General features: G+C 38.7%; 2 protein-coding genes across 22 annotated transcripts in view; one reads left to right on the top strand and one right to left on the bottom strand.

The window, feature by feature from the left end:
- The window catches only part of MED21 (mediator complex subunit 21), a 1150573-nt gene that overhangs the window by 384898 nt on the left and 750089 nt on the right, over nucleotides 1–15586 (bottom strand). The window lies entirely within an intron of this gene.
- The window catches only part of ITPR2 (inositol 1,4,5-trisphosphate receptor type 2), a 495967-nt gene that overhangs the window by 168241 nt on the left and 312140 nt on the right, over nucleotides 1–15586 (top strand). The window lies entirely within an intron of this gene.

Raw genomic sequence — 15586 nt, 5'->3', positions numbered from 1 at the left:
ACCCCTGTAATCCCAGCACTTTGTGAGGCCAAGGCGGGCAGATCATGAGGTCAGGAGATCGAGACCATCCTGGCCAACATGATGAAAACCCGTCTCTACTAAAAATGCAAAAATTAGCTGGGCATGGTGGCGCGTGCCTGTAATCACAGCTCCTCAGGAGGCTGAGGTAGGAGAATTGTTTGAACCAGGGAGTCAGACGTTGCAGTGAGCCAAGATCGTGCCACTGCGCTCCAGCCTGACGACAGAATGAGACTCCATCTCAAAAAAAAAAAAAAAAAAAAAAAAAAAAAAAAAAAAAAAAAAAAAGAAAAGAAAAGAAAAAAAAAGAAAGATTCAAGGAAAGGGCTGGCGAAGTATCATGCCAGAGAAGGAGCAAATGCCACGCCAGTGTGGGAACCTGTGGAGTGAAGTGGATAAGAGAATGGGCTTTCAAGTTAGAGTGCCTGTATTCAAATCCTGCCTTGACCATTTATAAGGTACTTATCTTCTCTATGATTTTTCTTTTCTCATCTGAGATACGAATATGATAATAATATCCTTCTCACAGTTTCCTTGCAAAAATTAAGGGAATGTATATAATACATTCAATGGGCTTTCAACAGTGACTGTCTCATAAGTAAATACAAAGTTTTTATGACGATTGTCTTGGGTTGGATACCCTAAAAACACCCTGAGATAGAGGCTTGTTTGCAGAAGGTATATGGAGGAGTGCACTTGGATATATACCTGTTAGGAAGTGAGGAAGGTAGGACTGGGCAGGCAGAGAAGCTCATCTGCAATGCAGTCATGACTGAGACCTCAGGTCATCCTGTAGGGAGCTCTGGAGCTGGGATGCTCTTTGGAATTGTCACAAATTAAGGCAAAGGGGGCCACACTTGGTGTCTTTGCATCAGCCAGCTATTACTACTTGGCTTTGTCCCGGAGGGGGCTGTGTAACATTGGGTAAGAGTCCGCCTAGCGAGAGGTACAGCTGTAAATAGCAACAAGGATGCCCAGCAGCTGGGGCAGTAAGAGCCTCAGCCCTGAAAAGGGGACACAGGTGGAGCACAGTAGTATCCACTACAACATCCACTACAGGATTAAAAGGTCAAAAACCAGAAACCTAATTTCAGACATAAAGAAGAAATATCTAGTTAAGAATTATAAATGAGCAGCTTACGTAACCTAAAGTAATTAATTGCTGCTGCTCAAATCTCAATTCCTTTTTTAGCTTTCAAAAAACTATATAAATCATTAAGAAGCCAACTGAACCCATAAATCACTCACCTTCAGCATAACTAGAAGCGAGGGGACAATGCAAATGCTAGTTACTGTAAGTAGAAAAATATTCATTCATTTTTAGTACAGCTGCCTGGTGGAGCTCCCATTGCAAGCTTTGAGGATGGTGAGCGGTTTTCGGAGAAACTGGGGAAGAGAAAAGGGATCGTATGCAAAGGGAATGAAATGAAATTGTATGAAAATCACCCTCAGAAAGAGAAAGTCTATGTAGGTGTGAAAACATGGAAAAAGTATCCAGGTAGATAAGAGCACCAACTAAACAGGAAGGGACTTGAAATAGCACAGGGAGCAGTTGTGGAAAAGCAGTGCTTCCAGGGATGAACAAGTTCGCAGGTAAGGGAAGGGCACGCCTTCGAGTCTTTTGGTGAAGGAAAAAGAGGCAAGATGGGGAGATCTAGAATACCACAAGACAAAAGAAACCTGAAACATCGATGGGCATATCACTCCACCGACCTCCACCGAAAGCCAAATTTTAAAGAAACTGCACTTCATGACTCTGACAGGAGGGGGCGCCCTTGAACCAGAGATCCTGTAAATCCGCTCATTGTTAATCCTGTCTGCTGAATGTGTCAGTGTCATCAGTCTCACTATGTGAAACCGCTGTTTAAGACAAAAACAGAATGGAAAAATCTAAACACCTCAGTGGATGGAAATTCCTCCCTGAAAAGCAACTGTGAAGCAGAAGAATATTGTAACATGATACTCTAAATGGAATTAAGTAGCTTCAAGCACAGTGAACTATGGAAAACACTTTGATTCATAAATTCAAAAACTAAGATCAGAGATGGACCAAAACCCAAGAAGAAATGAAATGAAAATTGATTGAACTTAGGAAAGAAATAGAATAAAATGGTTGGCTTTATTTATTTATTTATTTTTACCAACACAGATTAAATTATAAGGTGTCAAAGAGAGAATAGATTTGAAGGAAAATCAAATAGGTGACATTGAAGAAAGGCAGGAGAATAATGAAGAAAATGACAATGATCCAAAGAAACAAGTGATGAGGGTGAGAGGGAAAGAGGCTGAAATGGAAGAAAGGCAAAGAAGAGCCACCATATGAATAATTGGAGTCCCTGAAGAAGAAAAACAAGAAAATGGAACAGAATTGAGTATTTAAAATTGCAATCCAAGAGAACCTTTTGGAAATAAAAGACAACCTGAATCTACATGGTATAATTATCCAGAATGGTAATCTCTAAGAACATAATAAAATTATTATATGTAGTATACATTCAGAGAGAGAATAATAAGGGTTTGAGGGAGGAACCATGAGAGCAAATGGAGAAAAAAGGAAAGCGTATATGAATATTCTTTACTATTATTGCATCTTTAAAGTAAATTGAATGTTTTATAAAAATAAATCCATGAACAACATACGAATGAGAGCAAAGCAAAGACCAAGAACTGTAGTTGTTAATCAAAGAGCAGGGGCATGCAGGGGTCTATATTAATTCTGCTGCCTGAATCTCACTAGTGAGACTCCTTTTACCACTCCCAGAGGGTACATAACACTTGAAATGTCTGTATGAAAGCTTCTTGTTATGCTTTTACAGTCTTCAGTCTAAACTAAATTATTCTTAAAAAGCTCGAAGTTGATCCTGACTTTTGATCTCAGTGCTTACAGTCTGCCTTCAGTGTTTCACCATGAAGAGTATTTTATTAAAGACTTACTTTTTTTTAGAGCAGTTTTAGGTTCATGGCAAAATTAAGAGGAAGATACAGAGATTTTTTTATTTATCACCTGCCCCCCAACATGCATAGCCTCCCCATATCAACATCCTCCACCACAGGGGTACATTTGTTACAATTGATAAACCAACATTGACGTCATTATGTCAAGTTCGTCCTTGACATTGGGGTTCACTGTTGGTGTTGCACATTCTATGTATTTGGACAAATATATAATGACACGTATCTAACATTATAGTATCATACAGCATCTTTTCACTGCCCTAAAAATTCTCTGTGCTCTGCATATTCAACCCCTCTCCCACCTCCTCACCGCCCCCTGGCAACTGCTGATTTTTTTCTCTCTCTATAGTTTTGCCTAAGGAAAGTATTTTTTTTCTTGGAAAAGTTGTAACTTGTTTGCACTCTCCACCGTCCTGTTTATATCTGCCCTCAAAGACACATAAATTTAATTTTTATAATTCTCATATTTTTAGTGAATTCCATTGACTTCTAGATACCTTGATTATTTCTTTCAGCAATCTGATAATAATTTATTATTTTATTTAACAAGAATCTATTGAAGAATTACAATATGCCAGACACAGTTCTAGTCACTGGTAATAAGTAATGAACAAGATAACCAAAGTTGTTAGTCACAGGGAAGACAATTAATAAATAAATAGGCAAAATTTTTCCTTTCTCCTATTAAGAGAAACAGCCAGATTATCTATCTATCTATCTATCTATCTATCTATCTATCTATCTATCTATCTATCTTGTAACATCTGATAATGCTGTGAAGAAAAATAAAGTAGGTCAATGATATGGAGACTGATGGAGTGAGGGAGGGTAGAATTTTGTTTTAAGTTTGATGGGCAATCTCTGGAGGGATTTGAGAAGGGACTGATGTGATCTGATCATGTTGGCTGCTGAATGGAGAATAGAGAATATCTATGTGGGCAAAAATGTTGAAGACTGAGAAACTGTTTCAGATTAGAGGAGATTAAAGAGACATGACAACTAAAATTCAATATGCAATTCAGCACTGGATCCTGAATTAGGAGAAATATTATCTATAGAAGATATTATTGGCACAAGTGATAAAATTTGAAAATGAATTATAGGAATATGGATTGCAGGTTATATTTGAATATTGATTATGTCAGTTAGATTCCCTGACTTTTGTAATTGCACTGTGCTTAGCCAAGCTAATATACTTGTTTTTAGCGAATACGTGCTGAAGAATTGAAAGTTGAAAGGTCATGATGTCTGGAACTAACTTTCAAATAGAGCAGGAAAGATGTGTGTGTGCGTGCATGTGCGCGTGTGTGTGTGTGTGTGAGTGTGTGGAGACAGAGAGATGCAAATGTGGCAGCATTTGTGAATCTAATCAATCTGGGCAGAGTCTATGTGGGAGTTCTTTGTACTATTCTTGCAACTCTTCCTATAAATTTGAAAGTTTTCTAAAACAAAAAAGTTAAGAACTTAAGTAATTAACTTGGTAGGAAAAGGATTTATGTTATGCAAGATGACAATTCAAACCTCAAGAATGATTTTACAACTCTACTAGGAGATGTGTTATTAATATTATAGTTAGGTTCTCTATTAGACTATAAATTCCTAACAAAAGTTCTAATAGACTGTATAAATTCTTAACAGAAGAAGCAAGAAGAAACACTTTTCTGGGATCTCCAAATATGGAGACAGGATTGTCAAGCATGGGAAAAATTCCTGTGGTGCAGGGTGAGACAAAGGTCGATGCCAGAGAGGAAATCCCAGATTGTGGAAAGTACCTAGAGGAAAAAAAAGAACTATTATTTTAAAGATCAACTGCTAGGAGTCATAGCAGTGTTACCACATTACAATACTCTGTATCATCATCTTGGCTCTTCGATATCTAAATGCTTTGGATTGTATTTTCTTCTTCTTTTTTTTCATATGGACTCCTCTCATACTATAAATATTTTTTCTCTTTTAAAGAAACTTTATCTTCAATGGGAAGTCATTTGCAAAGTACAATTTTAAAAAAAAGTGGTTTTATAAACATTGTTGCTAGATAGACCAGTTCCTTTAAGTAAATGATACAGTTCTGTATGCTCATATCATGTCTGGAAAATTTTATGCACTAGAACTACATCTTTTTTTATCCCTCTTAGTTCCCACTTACTAACTTTTCTCCAGCACAGTTGGGGTTGGACATGCAGAAAAATGTGTTTGGCAGGTCAGACGCAGGGGAGCGGAAGAGGAGGCATATCTAGAAGGAAAAGGCTTTACAGTTCCTGGAGTTCCATTTTGTGCCAGCCTCAGTGGCGCCAGGCTTAAATGGGATGGGCACGCACAGCATCCATTTGTTTTTTCTGGGAAATCCTGTAGCTTTAGATGCCAGTGATGAGTGTTTGAGGTTGTAGAGATGGCTGGCTTGGAAAGTGGCAATTACAGAAATTTTCTTCTTCTGCATCCTCGGTCACACAGCAGCCCACTTCGGCGTCACTGTAAGTTGTCCTCATCCCAGATCTGGTTGGGGGTCTGTGTCTAGCTTCCAGGCGGTGGCTGCTCCCTGTCACAATGGCTTATAGTTGGCACACTCGGCAGAAATTGCTAGGTTCAGAAGCGGCTTTTCATCTTCATACCTAAAGGTGGTCCGTTCAGAAAATGATTGAGGCTTGTTCATATGGAGACACAGGGAGCTGGCACTGGCCTTCACTGGCTGTCACTGTAGTGAAATAGAAGATTCAGAACTTCAGAACTATCAATCCAATACTTTCATTGGCTATACATTTACTTAAGAAATACTGTTTCCAAAACAATGTACCTGCTCCCAGGAGGCTGTGTTGTTGAGTGAATTTGCTTTGCCTAATACTTATGATTTGCTCTCAGTGATTTTAAATGCACAGGCACCATTCAGTGTAACTGATCTTTTGAGTAGAAGGATTATGGCAAGCTGTGTTCTTCTTTGTCGCTTATAGAAGTTAAAAGCAAATGCACATACAAGCTGATGAACTGGATATTTTCCATATTCTTTGCAAACATTTCACTTTTAAAAGTATACATCTTTTTATACTTGCTGAAGGATGGACAATCCAAAGCTTTCTAATTCTACTAATAATTAAGAGCCCTTTTTTCTTTTACAACAGCATGGGTATATTTTGTTCTACTGGAGAGTCACTTAAATAGTTGAGGGCAAATGTGAATCCCACTTATGCATCTTCTGTGGAACAGCATGATATGTGTATAACTCTGAATCATTCGAGTATCATCTCCATGTAAATGTGTGTGTGGTTAGAATAGAGAAGTTGACACAGTCTGGAAATGGTTTGGGTCTGGTTTTTTATTTATTTATCCTGTTAATATCCTTCTACCGATCTGTGTTTGCTGTTTGAATGGGACTGGGGTTCAACTTTGAATCTCCACCATGGAACAATAAAGTCTACATCATTCAGTGAACTTTGGGCATAATTAGTGTGTCTAGGACACTACTACAATGTCTTTTCACTATTGCCTTCCTTCCCATCCTTGAACTCACCATAATTTGAAAAGGCAGTAGATCATAGAAAATTACCAAAAGACCAACCAAGAGCTAAATAGTTTCTTCATAGCTTCTCTCATTTTGCTTTTTCACAACAATTTCAAATTCTTGGGAGTTTCCATAGCTAAGCACTGAAATGTGGGCCTGTTCCCAGTCAGTAACCAGATAATCTCTTTCGTTGGTATATATGTTATGATGTAGAAAATGGGGAGTCACTAAAAAAAAATTAAAGGAGAATTCCATTTACTTGTAGGATTTCTTTTTCTTTGAGGTTTCAGGGTCGAAAATGAAGTGCCTTTGGCCTTAGGGAATAAGATACAGGCAACCTCAACAGCCTGTAATTATCCTCCTTCCCTAAAATAATTCTGCTGTCCCAAGTGACGTACAGACCTGTGGACCCAACCCAGGGTAGGGCGGAGATAGGAGGCAGGGTAATGAGATGCACTTTGAATATGTCTATGTCGGGGAGTACCGCTTGCCCTAGGAGATTTGGGGAACAAAGTAAGAGGATGTCAACTTCCATCTCCTGGCAAAGCACCACTTACTTCTTCAATTTAAGTTTTTGTTTGTCTGTTTACCTTTATAGGGACTGCACATTATCTACCTTGAAATGCTTTTTGTGGCAGCATGGTTACTGTTAAAAAGGAGAAGGGAAATTGAGATGAGAGGGGTAGGGCAGAAACATTTTAAAATATTGCTTTATGGGTGAGAAAGGAAGAAAATATTTGCAGACAAAAAAAATCTGCCAGGAAATAATTTCTTCTTCTTTTATAAAACTACGAGGTTAGTCTAAATATGATCTTTGCAATCTCTTTTAGTTCAAAACTGATTCTTTGAAGATTAGTATGTAATCTTCCTTCTTTCATTGAATGGCATTCTTTTTTTATGTGTGTTGTAAAACAACCTTTTTAGCAAATATCTGTGAAGCTTATCTTCTGATTAATAGCTATGATTGTTCTTTGTAAGACACCAGCTTGAATGTCTTGAAACTGGAAGCCCTAGCTCACTGAATATACTCAGAGTATCTTACAAAAGAAAAAAAAGGAAGGAAAGAAAGAAAGAAAGGGAGAAAAAAAAAAGACTTAACTGAGTGTGAGGTGAGACCATGAGGAAGTGTATATGTGGAGATGGGGGATCAGAAAGAACAGAAAAGGGTTTAATATAAGGATCAAAACCAAAGAACACATGCCTCAGGTACAAGCTAGTGTCCTATTAAAGACTTTTCTCAGTGTTCATCTCTTGAATTTTTCACCAGACTGAACTCTTTTCAGTCTCTGCAAAGGAGTTAAGTTTGCAGTAGAGTTCACAGTGCTAAGAAGTGTTAGCAAAGTTTACATGCAAAGGGAAGGCACACCAATTACCGTTCATCACTTGAAAAACTCAGATGTCTGGACTTAGCTCTTCCCAGCACCATGCTGCCTCTGGGCATTCAAGCTTATTCTTCTTGAGATGGCCCGATTCTGTCTGTCCTCCCCCTGTCCATGCTGTGCTTTCAGTGAGGTCCCTTTGCTTCTGAAAGAACTATCTTATCTCCATTTTGTACCATGTTCACCACACTCACCCATCTTACATATGCGGTTCCCTTCTCCCTACACCTTCTTGCCTTCCAAATCATACACTTAAATCAAGGGAAGCTTTGCCATCCAAATCATACACTTAAATCAAGAAAAGGCAGGAACATGGGTATAATCCCATCCACAGTGGTAGGTTTCCTTCTTGTCCCTTTGTGTCTGTATGTATTGTATCAGATGAGCATGTTCTTCTCATAACATCTTGAAATTCTTGCACTGATTTTTAAATAACAGCAGCAATGACCACAATTCTCAGCAACTCTAGAATTACAAATTGCCAGTTGTGTACCTCAGGAAGTAGATTCTGGGACAGGATTAGCATGAAGAAGACTTATTAGGGAGAGCTCTTAGGATCAACACCAGCAGAATGGGAAGGAAAGCAGGATTGGGAAGGGGAGAAGTTGGCTTGTGATGCAGTTTAGTGAAGGCTTCTGGGAGGTTGAAGTTGGGATGTCCTTCAGGGCTGTCTCCATTAGGGTGAGGGGGCTGAGCCTTTTTGTCCCCATAGGCTGCTCTGGAATGGGTGAGTGACCTTGCCTGAAGTACCTAGTTGTCTTAGTCTGCCTGGGCTAGTTGTCTTAGTCTGCCTGGGCTACTGTAACAAAAATACCATAGACTGGGTGGCTTATAAACAACAAGCAATTATTTCTCACAGTTCAGGAGGCTGGGAAGTGCAAGATCATGGTTGATATGGTTTGGCTGTGTCCTCACCCAAATCTCATCTTGAATTGTAGCTCCCATAATTCCCATATGTCATGGGAGGGGCCCAGTGGGAGGGAATTGAATCATGGGGTCAGGTTCTTCCCCTGCTATTCTTGTGATAGTGAATAAGTCTCATGAGATCTGATGGTTTTATAAAGGGGAGTTCCCTTGCACATGCTCTTTGCCTGCTGCCGTGTAAGATATTACTTTGCCCCTCATTTGCCTTCAGCCATGATTGTGAGGCCTCCCCAGCCATGTGGCACTGTGAGTCAATTAAACTTCTTTGCTTTATAAATTACCAAGTATCGGGTGTGTCTTTATTAGCAGTGTGAGGACAGGCTAATATGATGGTGCCAGCAGATTCAGTGTCTGGTGAGAGCCTGCTTCCTGGTTGATAGATGGTGCTTTCTATTGCCTGGGCCCCACAGCTCATCAGGGGATCCTTTGAAATTTGGGTGGAAGCAGCAACTCCTCCCCACTCAACTCCCCCACAGCTTTGCTGGATACCGTGCATGCTGTAATGGGGCCCCCTGGAGCCATCCCTGGAGCAGCCCGGGAGCCCAGTCGCAGGGCATGGGGAAGTGAGGCCCATGATGTGAGGTGGCAACCCCTCCTTTGAAATCTTTTTGGCCCGTAGCTCCTTATATTCTGTTCCTGTGATGGGAGGGGCATCCCTGGTGATCTCCTAAATCTGCTGGGGTCATTCTTCCATTGTTTCAGACAGTAGGTCCTGACTTCTTTTTAGGTGGCTAACTCATCTCCCCATTGCCATGATAGATAGCATCTGGCTTCCCTTAAGATGCCTGATCCATAGTAAACTCTTTATCAAATGGTCACTTGGCCACACTTCCAAACAGACTTTCTCGTTTTTTTCAATATGGATAGGCTGAGGATTTTCCAAAAATTGAAGTTCCGTTTCCTTTTTAATTAGCAATTCCATCTTTAAGCCATTTCTCTTTTCTCATATTTTACTGTAACCAGTCAAGAGGAACCAGACGTTCTGTTAACACTTTGTTTACATATTTTTCACCCAAATATTCAATTTCATCTCTGGCAAGTTCTACCTTCCATAAATCATTAGGGCATGAATACAATTCAGCCAAGTTTATTGCTACTTTATACAATGATGGCCTCTTCTGTAGTTTCCAATAAGACGTTCCTCATTTCCATCTGAGACCTCCTCCACATGACCTTTACCATCCATATTTCTACCAGTGTTCTGTTTGTGACCTTCTATGAAGTCTTTAAGAATACTCTTAGAGAATTTGAAGCGTGTTAGAGCTACAGGCTTTCTCTGTAGCTCTCTTCCTCTCCTCTGAGACTTCACAGAATCATCCTTAATGATCTGTTTATTGCAATGTTGGCTTTTTCTAGGATGCACCTCAAAACTCTTCCAGCCCCTACTCACTACCCAGTTTCAAAGCACTTCTACATCTTAGATGTTTGTTATAGCAGTATCCCACTTCTTGGTAAGACAGTTTTCTGTCTTAGACTATTTGGACTGCTATAACAACAACAACAACAAAAATACCACAAACTAGGCAGCTTCTAAACAACAAACATTTATTTCTCATAGTTCTGGAGGCTGGGAAGTCCAGGATTATGGTGCCTGCAGATCTGGTGTCCAGTGGGGGTCTGCTTTTTGGATCAAAGATGACACCTTCTTACTGTGTCCTGACTTGGGGAAAGGGACAAGGGGCAAGAGGAATCTCTCTTGGGCATCTTTTAAAAGAGCCCTAATCCCATTCATGAAGACTCCTCCTCCATGACCTAATCACCTCCCAAAGGTTCTACTTCTAACACCGTCACCTTGGGAGAGAGTATCTCAATGTACGAATTTTGGGGGGACACAAACACAGAGGCGGGCAGTTGAGGGCTGTCTTCTGAGTAGCACTCCAGCAGCTTGGGGAGTAGTCCTTCACTTCTGAAAGGGAATGTGGGCAGGACCATCACAGCCTCCACCACAGTTATCTTCCTAGAAAATGCCCTGATTGGAAACATTTTGGGTCAAGACTAAGATCTTATCTTGATCCATTTTGCACAGCAGGCCTTTTGTGGAATCCTGTTTTTGAGACATTGAGGAACATTTCTATGCCATTGTCATGTTCTGAGTCTGGTTCTCTTATCAGCTTGGTGCTCTGCTGGGTGCACCTCTAAGTCCTTTCTGGATTAATGAGTAACATCTTTTGCAGAATTCCTGAGACTGGGTAATGTATAAGGAACAGAAATTTATTGCTCACAGTTCTGGAGGCTGGGAAGCCAAGGGTTGAGGAGACCAGCATCTGGAAAAATCTTCTTGCTGTGTCGTCTCTTAGTGGGAGGGCAAAGAGAAAGCAAGAGTATGAGAGAGCAAGATGGCACTGAACTTATTCTTTTACAAAAACCCACTCCTGGGATAATGCCATTAATCCATTAATAAGGGTGGTGCTCTCATGGCCTAAACACCCCTTAAAGGGGTCCCACCTCCCAACCTTACGACACTGGGGATCCAGTTTCCAACACATGACCTTTGGGGGACACATTCAAGCCATAGCAGATGTCATAGGAAATAGAGATTATGGAGAAAAATAAAAATAAATTAAAACATTTAAACATGTAACAAAATTTTAGACATGAAAACAATGGCTAGAAGCTTCCTATTTCCAGGTGTCCCGGAATCTCTGGCATCGGAAACCTGCTCTAGGCAGCAAGCCTTTTGCAGGATGCTGTTCCTCAGGAGCTGAGAAAGATTTCTGTGCCGTTCTAATGTTCTGTGCCGTTTGTTCTAATGTCCTGAGTCTGGTTCTCTCACCAGCTTTGTGCTATGCTGGCTGTGCCTCCAAGTCCTTTCTGGCTTAATGTATAATGTCTTTTACTTTTCTGTTTGTTTGCTTGTTTTTTTTTTTCCTTCTAAGCTTTTATACGTTTTAGAAAAAGTATCTGTATAACTATCGGATTTTCTTTTAGTTATCAATGGCGTCTAAAAGGACTCTCCTCATTCCACCTCCCAGCTTCTCTCTGTGTCAAGAGGGTGTCAAACACATGGTCTACACTAGATCATATTCCTTTTAAAAATCAAATGCACATAGTAAAGTAGGGGGAGAATAACTATGTAATGGATGCCAGGCTGCACATCAGGCAAGGGATTACTCTGTAAATGTATCTATTATTTATATAGAACACCTAGCATACCTCTAGGTCTTTTGCATATTTTTATTGTTAACCCTTATCACAGTCCAGCGTGTCGGATATTATGGTCCTGATTGTGTCCAGGAAATAAGCTTTTAGACAGGTTGTATACTTTGCCTAAGATCATACAGCTTGTATGTAGCTTGCTGGAAATTTTGAATTCAGGTTTCTTTTTCTTTTTCTCTCTTCTTTAAAAAAAACCTACAGCTTTACAGTTGATGTTCTTTCTATAATTATTTTATTGCTTTCTTTATACACAGATGACTTCCTCACGTGCAGGGACTCTTTTCTGCTTTTTCCAAGTTTCCCAAGAAAGTTCAGCACAACAGAGTACATATCTATGAAAGAGTTTTGGTTTGGCTGGAAGTTATTTTTCAGGCCATATTAAAGAAGATTTTTTTTTTTTTTTAAACAAAGAATCACTCCTTTGTCAATGGTTGTTTGGCTTGTCTCAGAAAAGTTTCAATCGCAAGTCTTAAAAGTTTTACCAGCTCACAATCTTTTGAAGCTAGATATTCCTCTTCCTTTCCTGAAATAAATTTCTGATTGTTCTCTCTGACTCTGTGTTTTGGCTCTTTCTCCACATTCCAACGTAAGGATCTTTCTAAATCACATACTCTACTTCTTTATTTAGCTCTCATCATCTCCAGAGAATAATAACTCAGCTCTTTAAATTGGTGCCCAAGGGTCTTCATAATCTGAGTTAGACATCTCTAGCTCTGTCTCCTGCTGTTTCCCCAGTAATACTAAGCAATTGTATCTCCTTAGACACCTTTCTGCGAACTACTCATATGAGTATCTCATATATACTTTCATATCTCACTATCGTTAGGATGAATGTGTGTGACATGCCTTATGAAGCATTTATGCATTTGAAGCACAAAAATATTTAGAGACCCTAATATTTCAAATATATACTTGTATCTTTCTTTCCTTAATTTTATGATTATTTGTCATCAGCTTATCTTCCAATAGACTTACAGAAGACTTTATGACTCTTAGAGTTACTACACAGATTATTCAATAACAGAGATTCAGATGTATTAACTGAGAGTATCATACTGGGGGGAAAACTATCAAAATAGATTCTATTTCTGGTTCTATGGGACACCTATACCCTGCCTAATGTATTACTCTATACCTAATTGGTTTTCAAAAATATTTATTGAGTGAAACGAATTTAATATATGTAAATTACCTGCTTTATACAAATATGTTTGAATCAAAACGGTATTACTAGATTGTGACATCTAAGCATATGATTTTTTAATTAAATGTAATTTTTTTTGAAGTTCTGGGATACATGTTTAGGATGTACTGGTTTGTTACAGAGGTAAACATGTGCCATGGTGGTTTCCTGATTGTTTTTCTACTCACATTAGCTAAGTGAGTTAATAGGGCAGGATCAATCCCTAAGAATGACCTTACAAATAATGAGAATGACTGAAGATGGTCACGTTGTTCTAAGGTCTCTACTCCAGTTATTTTTCTATAGTTACAAATATTGCTTGAGCCTTAGCATCTGGTGTCTTTCAGGATTAATACAATTGCGTAGGCTTCCCAGTTCTCACAATCTCTGGTGCTTATTGTTGGAACCCAACACAAATTTATAGAATGCTGGCATAGAAAGGAACCATATAAATTATCTATACAATATATGAGCTTCATATCTTCATGCAGCACCCATTACAAATGGTCACATAGGATCTCCTTGAACACCTGGAGTGACTAAGATTTTACTTCTGCAAAGAGTAGGCCTTTCTTATTTTTAATAGCTCTAATTATTAGGTCTTTTTCGTTTGGTTATCCCATATGTACAATTCCCTCTCACTTCCAGAAAGTAGCCCTACCTCTGTTTGTTGAACTGCACAGAAATCCAACATCCCTTCCACATGTCAGGTTTTTCTGTGCTTGAAAATGGCTAGCACATCACCTGTATTCCCCCACGTTTCTGTGTAGTCCTGTGCAATTCCTTTAGCAGTTCCTGTTATGACTCAATCTAATTTATCACTGATTCGACTGGCACAGAGGCAAAGACAGCTATGTTCGCCTTCATTCTGAACCCTTTTATAATGTAGTCTAGGTGAAAATGAGTGTTTTGTTAACAATGACATAGTATTGATTCCTACTAAACTTGAACTCAACTACAATTCTAATTGGTTTTCTTTTATGTCACATTTTCCACATCATGAACTTCAGTTGGTTTTATTTGGCCCTAAGCATATAGGACCTTTTATATTTTGAATTTACCGTGTTGGATTTAACCTGTTATTTTCAACCTATTTATGTAGTTTTGGAATTTAATAGAGTCATTCACTGTATTAGCCATCCTCTCTTGTTTGATGTAATCTTTGCCTTTGAGAAACATGCTATCTCTGACTTTACCCAAGTCAGTGACAAAACTACTGATCTAGTCAAGGCAAGAACAAAGCAGCAAAGAACTAAAGGCCCTTCTGTGCTTTAACATTGATCAGTTACCCAGTTTTCTTTGGCATAATCACTTAACCAAAATCATACCTATGAAGCTCTACATTAGCCAATACATGCGTCTGTGGTGTGAGAAATCAAGAGCGTGGTTGCCTTTGATGGTGCGGCTGGGGAGAAATTTTGGGGGAAGTGACTGTGAAAGGGCAGAAGAGAGCTTTCTAGGGTGATGGAAATTTTCAGTAACTGGTTTGCGTGTGGTTCATATGGTATATGCCTTTATGAGAACTACTCAAACCTTTCATTTATGATCTGTGGATTTCACTGTAAGCAAATTACATCTCACTTATAAAAACAGCATGCACATTCATTTATTACTGCCATTACCAACTATTAACCATTGAAGATCAGTTCTGCAAATTGAAATATTGAGATTTGGAATATTAAGATGACTTTGTTAATATTTGACAGTGATGAAATCCAAAATAAGATGTAGAACACAGCCACTATTTTATGTGAATTGCTTTTTCAATTCATCCTTTGAATAACACTTCTTTAGTGTGTGGGATGTAAAACAGTTTTCTTCTAAGTAGTGTACTTGATATTCAATAAAAGAGGGATAATAACATTACTACACTTTGGTTACATGCTTTTGGCTGGTTTTTATTGTGTTCTATTTCTAAGCCCTTGGAAACTTGGAATCTGTAAGCAGTCTATTAATACACTGTATTCAGTGGTGTTTTATTTAGAATGAAGAAAATTGGGTATCATATTATCTGCTTCTTCCATTAAGTGTTCTTTATTAAACACTCTTCTGAGGGACATCCACATTTAGTGTCAATATTGCGTTTCAGTCATGCTGTATTATAAGACATTATGAACTATAATTATATGATGGAACCACATATTCATTAGTAAGGCAGTGACCACTATAATGGAACATAATTAAATGGAGAAGAGCTGTTTTTCAGAGGTGTAGTGAAAGCATGCAGATGTCCTCTACTTTTCATTTTGAAAGTAATACCTTACAATTACATGGTACTTTTTATTGTTCATGGCTTTTTTTGCACATATTATATAATTTTATTCTTACAAGAAGGCCCAAACTATTTTATAGGATTAAGATTTTGAACATAGGATGATGACATGATTTGACAAAGATCACACTTCTGTAATCTAAATCTTTTACTTCATTCAAAACCTCGTCAAAAATTGTGTATCCTCTGTGAAGCTGTCCTTCACT

The sequence above is a fragment of the Macaca thibetana genome, chromosome 11 (assembly GCF_024542745.1).
Source record: "Macaca thibetana thibetana isolate TM-01 chromosome 11, ASM2454274v1, whole genome shotgun sequence".
Lineage (NCBI taxonomy): Eukaryota > Metazoa > Chordata > Mammalia > Primates > Cercopithecidae > Macaca > Macaca thibetana.
This window is presented reverse-complemented; position numbering and strand designations above follow the sequence as displayed.